Source organism: Microcaecilia unicolor, chromosome 7 (assembly GCF_901765095.1).
Source record: "Microcaecilia unicolor chromosome 7, aMicUni1.1, whole genome shotgun sequence".
NCBI classification, from domain to species: Eukaryota; Metazoa; Chordata; class Amphibia; order Gymnophiona; family Siphonopidae; genus Microcaecilia; species Microcaecilia unicolor.
Window position 1 is genome coordinate 255,041,456 of NC_044037.1, and position 12,901 is coordinate 255,054,356.

Consider the following 12,901-nt stretch of genomic DNA (forward strand, 5'->3'; position numbering starts at 1 on the left):
GGCTGATTTGGTCAAACATTGGATTGAGCAGTACATAATGGCAATCTGCTGGTACTACTATAAAAACACTGAGAGATCAGTTTCTTGATTCAACCCAAAAGGTTTAACAGTCTTAAATCTATAAATCAAACGTTGTTCAGCTTGCAATAGCAATTTGTTCACATCTCCACCTCTCCAATTTGAATATATTCTTAAGAGAACTAAAAATCTTAACTGGTTAAAATCATGTTTAAATTCACACATGTGTGCCACTACAGGTTTATCTAATACCTCTCTCTTTATTGCGCTTTTATGTTCTAAGATGCGCTTATTAAATGCTCTTATAGTTTTACCAATGTAAATAAGCCCGCATGGGCAAATTGCTGCATATATTACTTGTGAAGTCTTACAATTTGAGTAATGTTTTAACTGATATATTTCTCCTGTAACAGGGTGTTCAAAACATTTTGTTTTCAAATTGACTGGACAAATGGAACAATTTAAGCATGGGTAATGACCCCTTACTCTATCCTTATGAAGTGGGACTGGTAATGCTGATGGTGACAAAAAATCCTTCAAATTCTTATTTCTTTTGTATGCAATCATCAATTCTTTATTTGCAAAAGATGGAATGTTCTGGATCAATGGCCAATGAGATCTTAATATTTTAATGATATCAGAGGATAGATAATCATAATATAAAGTGCAAATAACCTTTTGGTCATTATGTTTCTTTTCCTTATTCTGCAAAAGGTCTTTTCTATGGACCTGTTTTGCTCTTGCTATACCCTTTTCAATATATTTTACAGGATAGCCTCTTTGCGTGAATCTATAAGCCATTTCTCCTATTTGCCCTTTACAATCACAATCCTCTGAACATAATTTTTTTACTCTTAAAAATTGGCTGTAAGGAAGATTACACTTTAAGGCATGACTATGACAGCTATCAAAATGTAGGAATTTGTTCTTATCAGTAGGTTTTCTATATAGTGAGGTAATAAATCTACCGGATTCCAACTGAATTTTAATATCTAAAAATGAAATTTCCTCTCTACTGAAATTAATCTGAAATTTCAAATTGCTATCTCTTGTATTAAGCCATTTGAAAAAATCCATCAACTGTGATTCACTACCAGCCCAGACCACAAAAATATCATCAATGTATCTTCGCCAAAGCATAATATTCTCTGTGAAATTATTATTCTGCAAGAATTTCTCTTCAAAACATGCCATAAACAGATTAGCTAATGAAGGTGCTACCATTGCACCCATGGCGGTACCTTTTATTTGTTTGTATGTATGAGGGGATGGATGGAACAAGAGGTCTTAAAAATACATCAGTAAATTTGGAAAGTGGTTCCAAAAGAGAACCTATGCCTGACAAAATAGGTCTCCCTGGAGGGTTAATCAAGGATTTGTGAATTTTTGGGAGTATATACATGGTTGGGATGCGTGGGTGTTCTACTCTAAGAAAAATACCTTCTTTGGTTGTCAGAAAACCATCAAGCTCAATATCAATGAGAGAATCAATCTTATGTTTTAAATTACTGGTTGGATCTTTAGATAAAGGTAAATAAAAATTTTTGTCTTTTAATTGTCTCTTAATTTCTTCAGTGTATTGATCTTTATCTAATAGCACAACTGCACCCCCTTTATCTGCCTGTTTAATCACAATACTGTTATCTTTCTTCAATGTCTCAATTGCTTTCTTCTCTTGTTCCATCCATCCCCTCATATATTAGAGACTCAGCACACATCATTAACATATTAGAACATCTACAAATTAAAAATAAAGATATCATTCTTGTTACATTTGATGTGGAGTCTCTCTACACTAATATCCCCCAGGATGAAGCTCTAGATGTGATTAGGAAAGCATTATCAAATAGGTGTGTGTTTAGAAGGATACCCACTGAGTTTATCATGGAACTTATCACTATAGCATTGAAAGAAAACTATTTCTTTTTTGAAGGTACTTTTTACAAACAAATAAAAGGTACCGCCATGGGTGCAATGGTAGCACCTTCATTAGCTAATCTGTTTATGGCATGTTTTGAAGAGAAATTCTTGCAGAATAATAATTTCACAGAGAATATTATGCTTTGGCGAAGATACATTGATGATATTTTTGTGGTCTGGGCTGGTAGTGAATCACAGTTGATGGATTTTTTCAAATGGCTTAATACAAGAGATAGCAATTTGAAATTTCAGATTAATTTCAGTAGAGAGGAAATTTCATTTTTAGATATTAAAATTCAGTTGGAATCCGGTAGATTTATTACCTCACTATATAGAAAACCTACTGATAAGAACAAATTCCTACATTTTGATAGCTGTCATAGTCATGCCTTAAAGTGTAATCTTCCTTACAGCCAATTTTTAAGAGTAAAAAAATTATGTTCAGAGGATCGTGATTGTAAAGGGCAAATAGGAGAAATGGCTTATAGATTCACGCAAAGAGGCTATCCTGTAAAATATATTGAAAAGGGTATAGCAAGAGCAAAACAGGTCCATAGAAAAGACCTTTTGCAGAATAAGGAAAAGAAACATAATGACCAAAAGGTTATTTGCACTTTATATTATGATTATCTATCCTCTGATATCATTAAAATATTAAGATCTCATTGGCCATTGATCCAGAACATTCCATCTTTTGCAAATAAAGAATTGATGATTGCATACAAAAGAAATAAGAATTTGAAGGATTTTTTGTCACCATCAGCATTACCAGTCCCACTTCATAAGGATAGAGTAAGGGGTCATTACCCATGCTTAAATTGTTCCGTTTGTCCAGTCAATTTGAAAACAAAATGTTTTGAACCCTGTTACAGGAGAAATATATCAGTTAAAACATTACTCAAATTGTAAGACTTCACAAGTAATATATGCAGCAATTTGCCCATGCGGGCTTATTTACATTGGTAAAACTATAAGAGCATTTAATAAGCGCATCTTAGAACATAAAAGCGCAATAAAGAGAGAGGTATTAGATAAACCTGTAGTGGCACACATGTGTGAATTTAAACATGATTTTAACCAGTTAAGATTTTTAGTTCTCTTAAGAATATATTCAAATTGGAGAGGTGGAGATGTGAACAAATTGCTATTGCAAGCTGAACAACGTTTGATTTATAGATTTAAGACTGTTAAACCTTTTGGGTTGAATCAAGAAACTGATCTCTCAGTGTTTTTATAGTACTACCAGCAGATTGCCATTATGTACTGCTCAATCCAATGTTTGACCAAATCAGCCACCTGGTGGTCAGTATATGTTACTACATGTCTCCAATGCTTGTTCCATATCCTTTGCCTGGAAATGTCACATGACAGATTTTTAAAAAATAATTATCTCTGTTTCTTAGTTTTAAAGTTTTTTTTTGTTTTTTCCATTTTTACTTTTACTTATCTGTTTTTGAGATGTCCATAGTATTTTATATACACTTTTATTTGGATTAGTGGGTTCTTGTTCTAGAATTTTCTTTGACCTTTGAACTCTCAAAGGGGATATTTAAAGGACTAATCAGAGTGTTTGTTATAATGCTGCCAGTCAACATAGCATTGTGAAGTTTGCTGAGTAAGCTTGGGAAGCACTTATGTAAGGTAAGATATAAGATACTCCATATGGAATTTAGATGGTGGTGTGTATTGTTTAAACAGTTTGGCTTGCTTTAAATATGTTTTGTCAGTGCGAATTCTAAGTCAGTTATTTTTTCTAAGCCAGTTGCTTGTTGCTCCATGTCTGTTTTATTGAAGTTTGTGTAATCTGATCAGCTTAGTGCTGTTAGCTTCAATACTTAGAGGGGGTTTAGGATGTTGCCACAGTTATGATTGAAACAGATGATTGTATATCTACCTATTCAAGTGTCAGTAAAGAACACTGCATTACATGCCAGTTGTGCTGAGTGGGATTGCTAAATTCTTTCTAATGATAAAATCATTAGGGTTTATGTATGGATATCCACCCATTTAAATAGCAACATAAAGCACTGGATTGCCTGTGAGTTTGGCTGAGCGCCTCTGAATCAGTATTGCTACATCCATTACAAAGTTTTTTTCTAATGGCAACAGCACAATTTCAATTGATGTTTGTACATTCAAACAACAGCAATGAGTGCTGGATTGCCTGTGAGTTGTAATCAGTTTTTTTTTTTTTTTCATGGCCACTGTGGAATTCTTTTGAATGATATCATCATCAGGATACATGTGATTGTCATAGAACAGTATGATGTTTTTAGGTACTTTGTATCAATTTCTATTGATTTGAGTTGCTATCTATTAGAACATGGAAACCCACTGATTCTCACTTTTTAACAAAGTGAATATTAATTTCAATATTTTTAGATCATTGAATGTGCTTAAAAGACGGCAATTGAGGCCAAGCATTGTGAGATTTTATTTATTTATTTTATTTTGTATTTTTAGGTGGTTGTAGGACTACTTTTAGGGGTTCACTTTGCTTTTTACCCCTATTAGGTAGGTGATATTTAGTATGTATGGTCATTTAGTTATTTTAGTGTTGTATATCTCCACCTATTTGTCCGATGCAGTTCTATTGATATACATTTAGTGTTGATATTATTATATTTTGTGTTGATATCATGTCTTGTATTAAAATTATTATTTTATTGCATGCATATTTAATCTGAATGTTTTTAACTGATATTGATTTGATATATTTTATTGTATTATGTTTTTAGATTTGATCTGTTTTTATTTTATATGATGTGATAGTGTTTTTAGATATGTTTTATTATCAAATATACAATGGTGAAGTTTATGTTTTACTCATTATGTATTTTTATTTTGTAGTTTTTTTTACCCCTGACGCAGCCTGAGGGCGAAACGTGGCCACGTCGGGTAACTTGTAATAAACCACTTCTTCTGTTACCCTCCTGTTCTATTTTTCACAGGTTGATTACAATCACGCTAAAGATCTCAGAAGACCTGAGCTGGAATCCTCATCTTTAACTAACCTTTATGGCACTTTAAAGCAATGGAATAGTGAAGTACAGCAAAAACAGTCAAATTAATTTTTTTGTTAATCATGCAGTTGTGTGTTCTTCCATTATTTTCTCATCTAAAAAGAAAATCCTGATGAACACAGGTGACATTTGATTGACGACAAAAACATTGTTTGCTGACCCTCCTAAATTTGCATAAAACAAGAGTAGCTGGGACAGAGCTGAATTTTACACACATACACCTTCAAACTAACAGAATTATGTAGCATAGGATGAGTTCATTCCCTCCTTTTTTGGAGTTTATGCCCTTGTTAAGGGGCCATCGGTCGCTGTGAGGAAAGTTCATGTTATTCCCATTGCGGTTTGCCATACTGCTTTGGAAGCTTCAAATACTGAAGAGACAGTGGAGCTAGCTGGCCATGAGGCACTGTGAAAAGTTGAGTGCTCTCTATCTCCCCCTGCTGGTTGTTGGACACAACCCATACGTAATGGCTTCATCTGCTATGACTAAAGGAAAGAAAATTATCATGGTAAGAACCTAATTTTCCCATATGGTCCATCCAGTCTGCCCAACAAGATAAACTCATATGCACTACTTTATATGTATACCTGACCTTGATTTGTATCTCAGATGAAAGGACAAATGGGTTTCACCCTCTCCACAAGGACAGAACACAGCAGTAACAGGGTGGAAAGGATGGAACTCTGACACAACCTTTGGCAGGAACTTAGGTTGCGTGCAGAGGACTACTCTGTTGTGATAAAACTTAGCATATAAGGCGCATTCACTACTAGAGCTGTCACTGGAATAGTTCAATATAAGGGTGGTGCAGGATAGTGTGTAGGGGATGGTACCATTTCCCCCGTTGTTAAACAAGTGAGAGGAGTTGGTTCTTTTAGTTGATTTGATGATAGAAGCCCCTCATGTGCCAGCCACAGGTCTCTATCCTTGACGGCCTCTAAAGCCCTTTACCTTACATTGGGCTCTGTTGTAAATGGTTTTTGTCAGAGAGAAGCACCAGAGGGTATTCCCTGGAGATGTTGGTTGTTTTTTTCTCTTTGACTTGGGAGGACCTGAGCAAGTTCTTCCACTTTTCAGTGGACACACTGGTCACAATAATGACAGTAGATACCCATTTCAGTTGAGTGGGGCATCTTAGTGCATACGTATTGCCATACTGGGATAGACCAAATGTCCATCAAGCCCAGCATCCTATTGCCAACTGGCCAATCCAGGTCACAAATACCTGGTAAGATCCCCAAAAAAGTACGAAATATTTTATGCTGCTTATCCCAGAAATACTTTCCATAAGTCTAATTTAGTAATGGTCTATGGACTTTTCCTTTAGGAAGCTGTCCAAACCTTTTTAAAACTCTGCTAAGCTAACCGCCTTTACCACATTTTCTGGCAACAAATTCCAGAGTTGAATTACATGTTGAGTGAAGAAACATTTTCTCCGATTCATTTTAAATTTACTGCTTTGTAACTTCATCGCATGCCCCCTAGTCCTAGTATTTTTGGAAAGCGTAAACAGACACTTCACATCTACCCGTTCCACTCCACTCATTATTTTATAGACCTCTATCGTATCTCCTTCTCCAAGCTGAAGAGCCCCAGCCGCTTTTTAGTCTTTCCTCATAGGGAAGTCGTCCCATCCCCTATATGATTTCCGTCGCCCTTCTCTGCACCTTTTCTAATTCCACTATATCTTTTTTGAGATGCAGCGACCAAAATTGAACACAATATTCAAGGTGCGGTCGCACCATGGAGCGATACAAAGGCATTATCCTCATTTTTGTTTTCCATTCCTTTCCTAATAATACCTAATATTCTATTTGCTTTCTTAGCCGCAGCAACACACTGAGCAGAAGGTTTCAACGTATCATCAACGACGATACCTAGATCCCTTAGTCCATGACTCCTAACGTGGAACCCTGCATGACGTAGCTATAATTCGGGTTCCTCTTTCCCACATGCATCACTTTGCACTTGCTCGCATTAAACGTCATCTGCCATTTAAATGCCCATTCTCCCAGTCTTGTAAGGTTCTCTTGTAATTTTTTATAATCCTCCCATGATTTAACTATTTTGAATAACTTTAAAATTTGTGTCAGCAAATTTAATTACCTCACTAGTTAACCCCATTTCTAGGTCATTTTATAAATGTTAAAAAGCAGCGGTTCCAGCTTAGACCCCTGGAGAACCCCCCTAACTTCCCTTCTCCATTGAGAATACTAAACATTTAACCCTACTCTCTGTTTTCTATCTTTTAACCAGTTTTTATTCCACAGTAGGACACTACTTCCTATCCCATGACTCTCCAATTTCCTGTGGAGTCTTTCTTGAGGTACTTTGTCAAACGCCTTTTGAAAATCCAGATACACAATAACAACCGGCTCACCTTTATCTACATGTTTGTTCACCCATTCAAAGAAATGTAATAGATTGGTGACACAAGATTTCCCTTCACTAAATCCATGTTGGCTTTGTCTCATTAATCCATGCTTTTGAATATGCTCAGTAATTTTGTTCTTAACAGTCTCTACCATTTTGCCCAGCAGCAACGTAAGACTCGCTGGTCTATAATTTCCTGGATCCTTTTTTTAAAAACCAGCGTTACATTGGCCACCCTCCAATCTTCCGGTACCACGCTTGATTTTAAGGATAAATTACATATTACTAACAATAGTTCTGCAAGTTCATTTTTCAATTCTATCAGTGCTCTGGGATGAATACCATCCAGTCCAGGAGATTTGCTACTCTTCAGATTGCCCCTTTACATCCTCTAGTTCTATAGAGATTTCATTCATTTTCTCTGACTCATAAGCTTCGAATACCATTTCTGGCACTGGTATCACTCCAAGTCTTCCTCAGTGAAGACCGAAGCAAAGAATTCATTTAATCTCTCCGCTATGGCTTTGTCTTCCCTGATTGTCCCTTTTACCCCTTGGTCATCCAACGGTCCAACCGATTCTTTTGCCAGCTTCCTGCTTTTAATATACTTTAAAAATAAATTTTTACTATGTGTTTTTTGCCTCCAATGCAGTCTTTTTTTCGAAGTCTCTCTTTGCCTTCCTTATCAGCACTTTGCATTTGACTTGCCATACCTTATGCTGTTTCTTATTATTTTCAGTTGAATCCTTCCATTTTCTGAAGGATTTTCTTTTAGCTCTAATAGCTTCCTTCACCTAATTTTTTTAACCGTGTGTGTTGTCGTTTGGTCTTCCTTGCGCCTTTTTAAATACGCGGAATATATTTGGCCTGGGCTTCCAGGATTGTGTTTTGAACAGCATCCATGCCTGATGTAAATTTTTGACCCTGGGAGCCGCTCCTGTAAGGGTGTGTTTGTTTGTTTTTAACCGTTTCCATTTTACGGTAGTCTCATTTTTTTAAAAGTTAAACGCTAACGTATTGGATTTCCTGTGTATACTTACTTCAAAGCTAATATCAAATTTGATCATATTATGATCACTGTTATCATGCGGCACTAGATCATGCGCTCCACTAAGGACTAAGTCTAGAATTTTTCCTTCTCTGATCAGCTCCTGTACCAGCTGCTCCATAAAGTAGTCCTTTATTTTGTCAAGGAATTTTGCCTCCCTAGCATGCCCCAATGTTACATTTACCCTGTCAATATCGGGGTAATTGAAATCACCCAATATTATTGTGCTGCCCAGTTTGTTTGCTTCCCTAATTTCCTTTCACATTTCTACATCTGTCTGTTCATCCTGGCCAGGTGGATGGTATTACACTCCTATCACTATCCTTTTCCCCTTTACACATGGAATTTCAATCCATAGGGATTCCAAGATGTGTTTTGTTTCCTGCAGAATTTTCAATCTATTTGATTCAAGGCTCTCCTTAACATACAATGCTACCCCTCCACCAATTCGATCCACCCTATCACTACGATATAATTTGTACACCGTTATGACAGTGTTCCACTGGTTATCCTCCTTCCATCAGGTCTCAGACATGCCTATTACATCTAATTTATCATTTAGTGCAATATATTCTAACTCTCCCATCTTATTTCTTAGGCTTCTGACATTTGCATATAGACCTTTCAAACTGTTTGTTCCTATTTACATCATGCTCAGTACTTGACAGTATTAATTTGTAATCTTTTGTCTGATTTTTATTTAAGGACACCTGATCTTCTACGGTCTCTTTTGCTACCTCAGTATCGGGATACCCTATTCCCTGTGTTGGTGATATCTTTGAAAGATACCTTATTCCGAACCATGCGCTTTTGATCGACTGTCGGCCTTCCCCTAGATTCTAGTTTAAAAGCTGCTCTATCTCCTATCTCCTTTTTAAATGTTGATGCCAGCAGCTTGGTCCCACCCTGGTTAAGGTGGAGCCCATCCTTTCGGAATAGGCTTCCCCTTTCCCAGAATGTTGCCCAGTTCCTTAACCCTTTAGTGTCCAGTGTTCCCGTAATAAGCCATATGGGAACAGATTGATGGGAACATTGGACACTACTTCATTTAAGGATGCTCACAACAGGAAAGCAGAGCAGCTTTTTGCAGACCATCTCCTGAATTATTGGAAGTAGAGGCAGTAGTGTGTAGGGGCTGTGTAGTCAGTGTAAAATGGCTCACGCTACAACAGCTCTCGTGGTGGTGTGGTGTTGGAGTCTGGGACAGCCTCCTTGTGAATATTTTCTGTGACTTCAGTCTGCATTTCTTCCCGGTCCATGGCCTCCATAGTGTAGTGGCTTGTAGGTACTTACGTTGTTCAGCCTCCAGAATACTGCTGAATTAGTTGTCCTTTAGAGGCCACCTTTTTTTTTTGGGGGGGGGGGGGTGGCATTGGAAAAGCTAGTGAAGGACCTGGGAGAAACCCAGTCCCTAGTGATTTCTGGACTACTGTCCTCGTGTAACCTTTTCCTTGGTGTATGGATCTAGAACAGAGAGGAGCCACTTCTGAACCACCAAGGGGCCCAACTAACACTCGCTGGGCATCGGCTGAGAGACCTGAATCCCCTCCAAATTGTTCCCTCCCCCCCCCCCCCCCCCCCCGAAAAGGTAATCCTATCTGAACTTTGGAGGATTGCCCTCTCGGGGTACTCTGAGTTGGAAGGGATTCAGGTCCCTCAGCCAGTCTCCAGCGACTGTTAGTTGGGCCCCTCTGTGGTGCAGAAGGCAGCAAACTCATGATAATGAGAACCCATATCACCTCTGCTAATGGGTGCTGGAGGTGGTGCATCACAGATAATGGCATAGAAATCACTATGGTGTTAATCTATGGCTCCACCCTCAAATGAGAAGCAGTGGAGGTCATTTTCTAGTGTTCATTCAATTGGGGGTGGTGGAGCTGGTCTCTCACCAGAAGGGAGGGAAGAGGCATTACTCAATCTTTTGATTCCCCCTCCCCCCCCCCCCATGAAGGGTGGGGCACACAGGCTCATCCTTGGTCTCAAACGTGGGGGGGGGGGGGGGGGTCAGTCTGTCTCTCTTTTGAGTTACCCTATTTGCTGAGGTACAAGGTTTCATAAGTATCTGAGTCTACCTGTACATGAGCAGCTGGTTAATTCAGGCAAACTTTGAGACCCACTCAAAGGGCAACTACAGTGGAAGTGATGCGACTGCTCAATCACCTGGGCTGGAATTTATTTTGACAGCAAGCTCAGGATGTTCTTCCCAGGGAGGACATGTTCACACTGCAGTCTCAGAAGTGGAAACTGTGCGCTCAGTAGGGACCTGGGCCTACTTAAAGCTTCTCAGTTCCATGGTGGCAATTTTGCAGGTAGTACTGTAAATGAGAGCATATTGGATGAAGTCAGCCATCGAAACCAACATTTTGCAGGAACAAGAGTACCTCCTGGATTGAGAGCTCACTAGACTCTGGCTGAAGCAACCTCATTGGCTGGGGGACATCTACCGAGTGGCGACATGGTCATTGCTCTATTCCTTTGTGAGGCATTACAGTCTGGATGTATTGGACTTTTGGTAGAGCTATCATTTGGGGGACCTTGTGTGCTGTGATATACTCTGCTTAATCAGGCTGATACAGCCCAGATGCTAAGGAAGGTGAAACTTTGGTCAGACCTGTTAATTTTCTTTTTTTTTTTTTTATTTGCAAAAAGTTTTATTGGTAAAACAAGATAACAAATTCAGAGAGACGTAGTCTCTTGTACAATGCCAAAGTTAAAACATCAACATATAAGCTCTAACCTGATCTAATTTTTTATTTTATTTTTCCCCCCTTCCCCCATCCCTTCACTTTTATCCCCCCCTCATTCCAAACCTCCCCCCAATCCCTCCCTCTGTTTTCCTCATTAAGCAGTATCTCCTGTCTCTTTTCCTCCTCTCCCAAAACCCCCTCCAGTTGTAGCCATTCTTCTGCTTTTGGATTATAGTGTCCCCGACGTCTATCAGTCAACTTTTCTAAACCCATCAACATATGTAGTTTTGACTTCCAGTCTTGACCTGTGGGGCCCCTGCTTCTGTTTCCATTTCACTGCTATGATTAATTTTGCTGCTGCTATAGGCATAATCGTTTGAGTCTGCATTGCCATTTTTTCCCTTTTCTATTCTCGTAACCCAGTAAACAGCATTGTTAATTGTTTCTTGTTGTCAGGCTGTACCATTCTGAGACCCTCCCTTGAAAGATTGCTGTTGCTGGGACTCGGGGATCTGTCTTTCTGTCCAGTGGTGGTCCAATTTTTTTTTTTTTTTAAAGAAAATGAAGGTTCAAATGTTCATAGCTGCAGTAGTTGATGGGGTAGGGGGGTGCTTTATGGGACCACCACCTTCTTTTGCAGATGCATATTGGAGTTTTCCAGTTAGCAGCCCTCCGTATACCAGTTATGGCACTGGGTAAGATGAGTTTCTCTTTCTCCATCAGCTGGGATAAAGAGAACGCCCACTTCAGGATGGTACAGCCCAACTAAAGGAAAGGAAATTAACAGGTCTGGCAAAATTTCACCTTAGGAATGAAATAGACTAAAGTGATATCAAAATGCTGCTGTGTCATGCCATAGTGAGACCGTACCTTAAGTACTGTATGAAAGATATAGTGTAATTAAAGGTATGGAAAAAGGCGACCAGAATGATAAAGAGAATAACTCCTCTCATATAAGGAAAGGGTATAGAGGCAAGGGTTGTAAGAGATGTCTGAATAGACCTTTATCATAGATCCCAAATCTTGAGTCAAGCAGAATGGGTAAATACAAATAAGAACATAAGTGTTTGCCATACTGAGACAGATGGAAGGTCAATCAAGCCCAGTATCCTGTTTTCAGCAGTGACCAACCCAAGTCACAAGTACCTGGCAAGATCTCAAAACAGAATACATTTTTATGGTGCTTATCCTAGAAATCAGCAGTGGATTTTCCCCAGGGTCATGTTAATAATGGCTTATGGACTTTTTTTTTTTTTTAGAAAGTTATCCAAGCCTTTTTTAAATCTTGCCAAGCTAATTGGTTTTACAGCATTCTCTGGCAAGGAATTCAAGTTTAATTACATGGTGAATGAAGAAATATGTTTTCTGATTTGTTTTAAAATTACTACTTTCCAGCTTCATTGCATGCCCCCTAGATACACAATATTGACCGGCTCACCTTTATCCACATTTGTTCACCCCTTCCAAGAAATCCATTTAACTCTTTTTCAAAGTACAAGACTAGGGTATATGCCATAAACGTGGGTAGTTAGTAGTAGTACCACCTCTCTCCTCCTGCCCCCCCCCCCCCCCAAGGGTTTTAGCAGTATGAAATCTTGCTACTTTTTGGTGTTCTGCCTGGTACTTGTGATCCTGGATAGGCTAGATGGTCATCTTTTTGGTCTGACCTGGTATAGCAACTTTTATGTTGGATAATATACTTGAGTCTTTGGGACTGTTATAGGTCCCTTGTATATCACTCAAAATGTGTTCATCTTTCTAGTCTTGCATATCCCTTTGTTTTAATGTGAATTGTGAACAAAAGTAGAGTTCATTCCTCCCACTTTCTACT

At 38.5% G+C, this 12,901-nt stretch overlaps 1 protein-coding gene across 6 annotated transcripts in view; it reads left to right on the plus strand.

Moving 5' to 3' along the window:
* Positions 1-12,901, plus strand: part of ORC4 (origin recognition complex subunit 4) — a 119,203-nt gene that overhangs the window by 13,501 nt on the left and 92,801 nt on the right. The window lies entirely within an intron of this gene.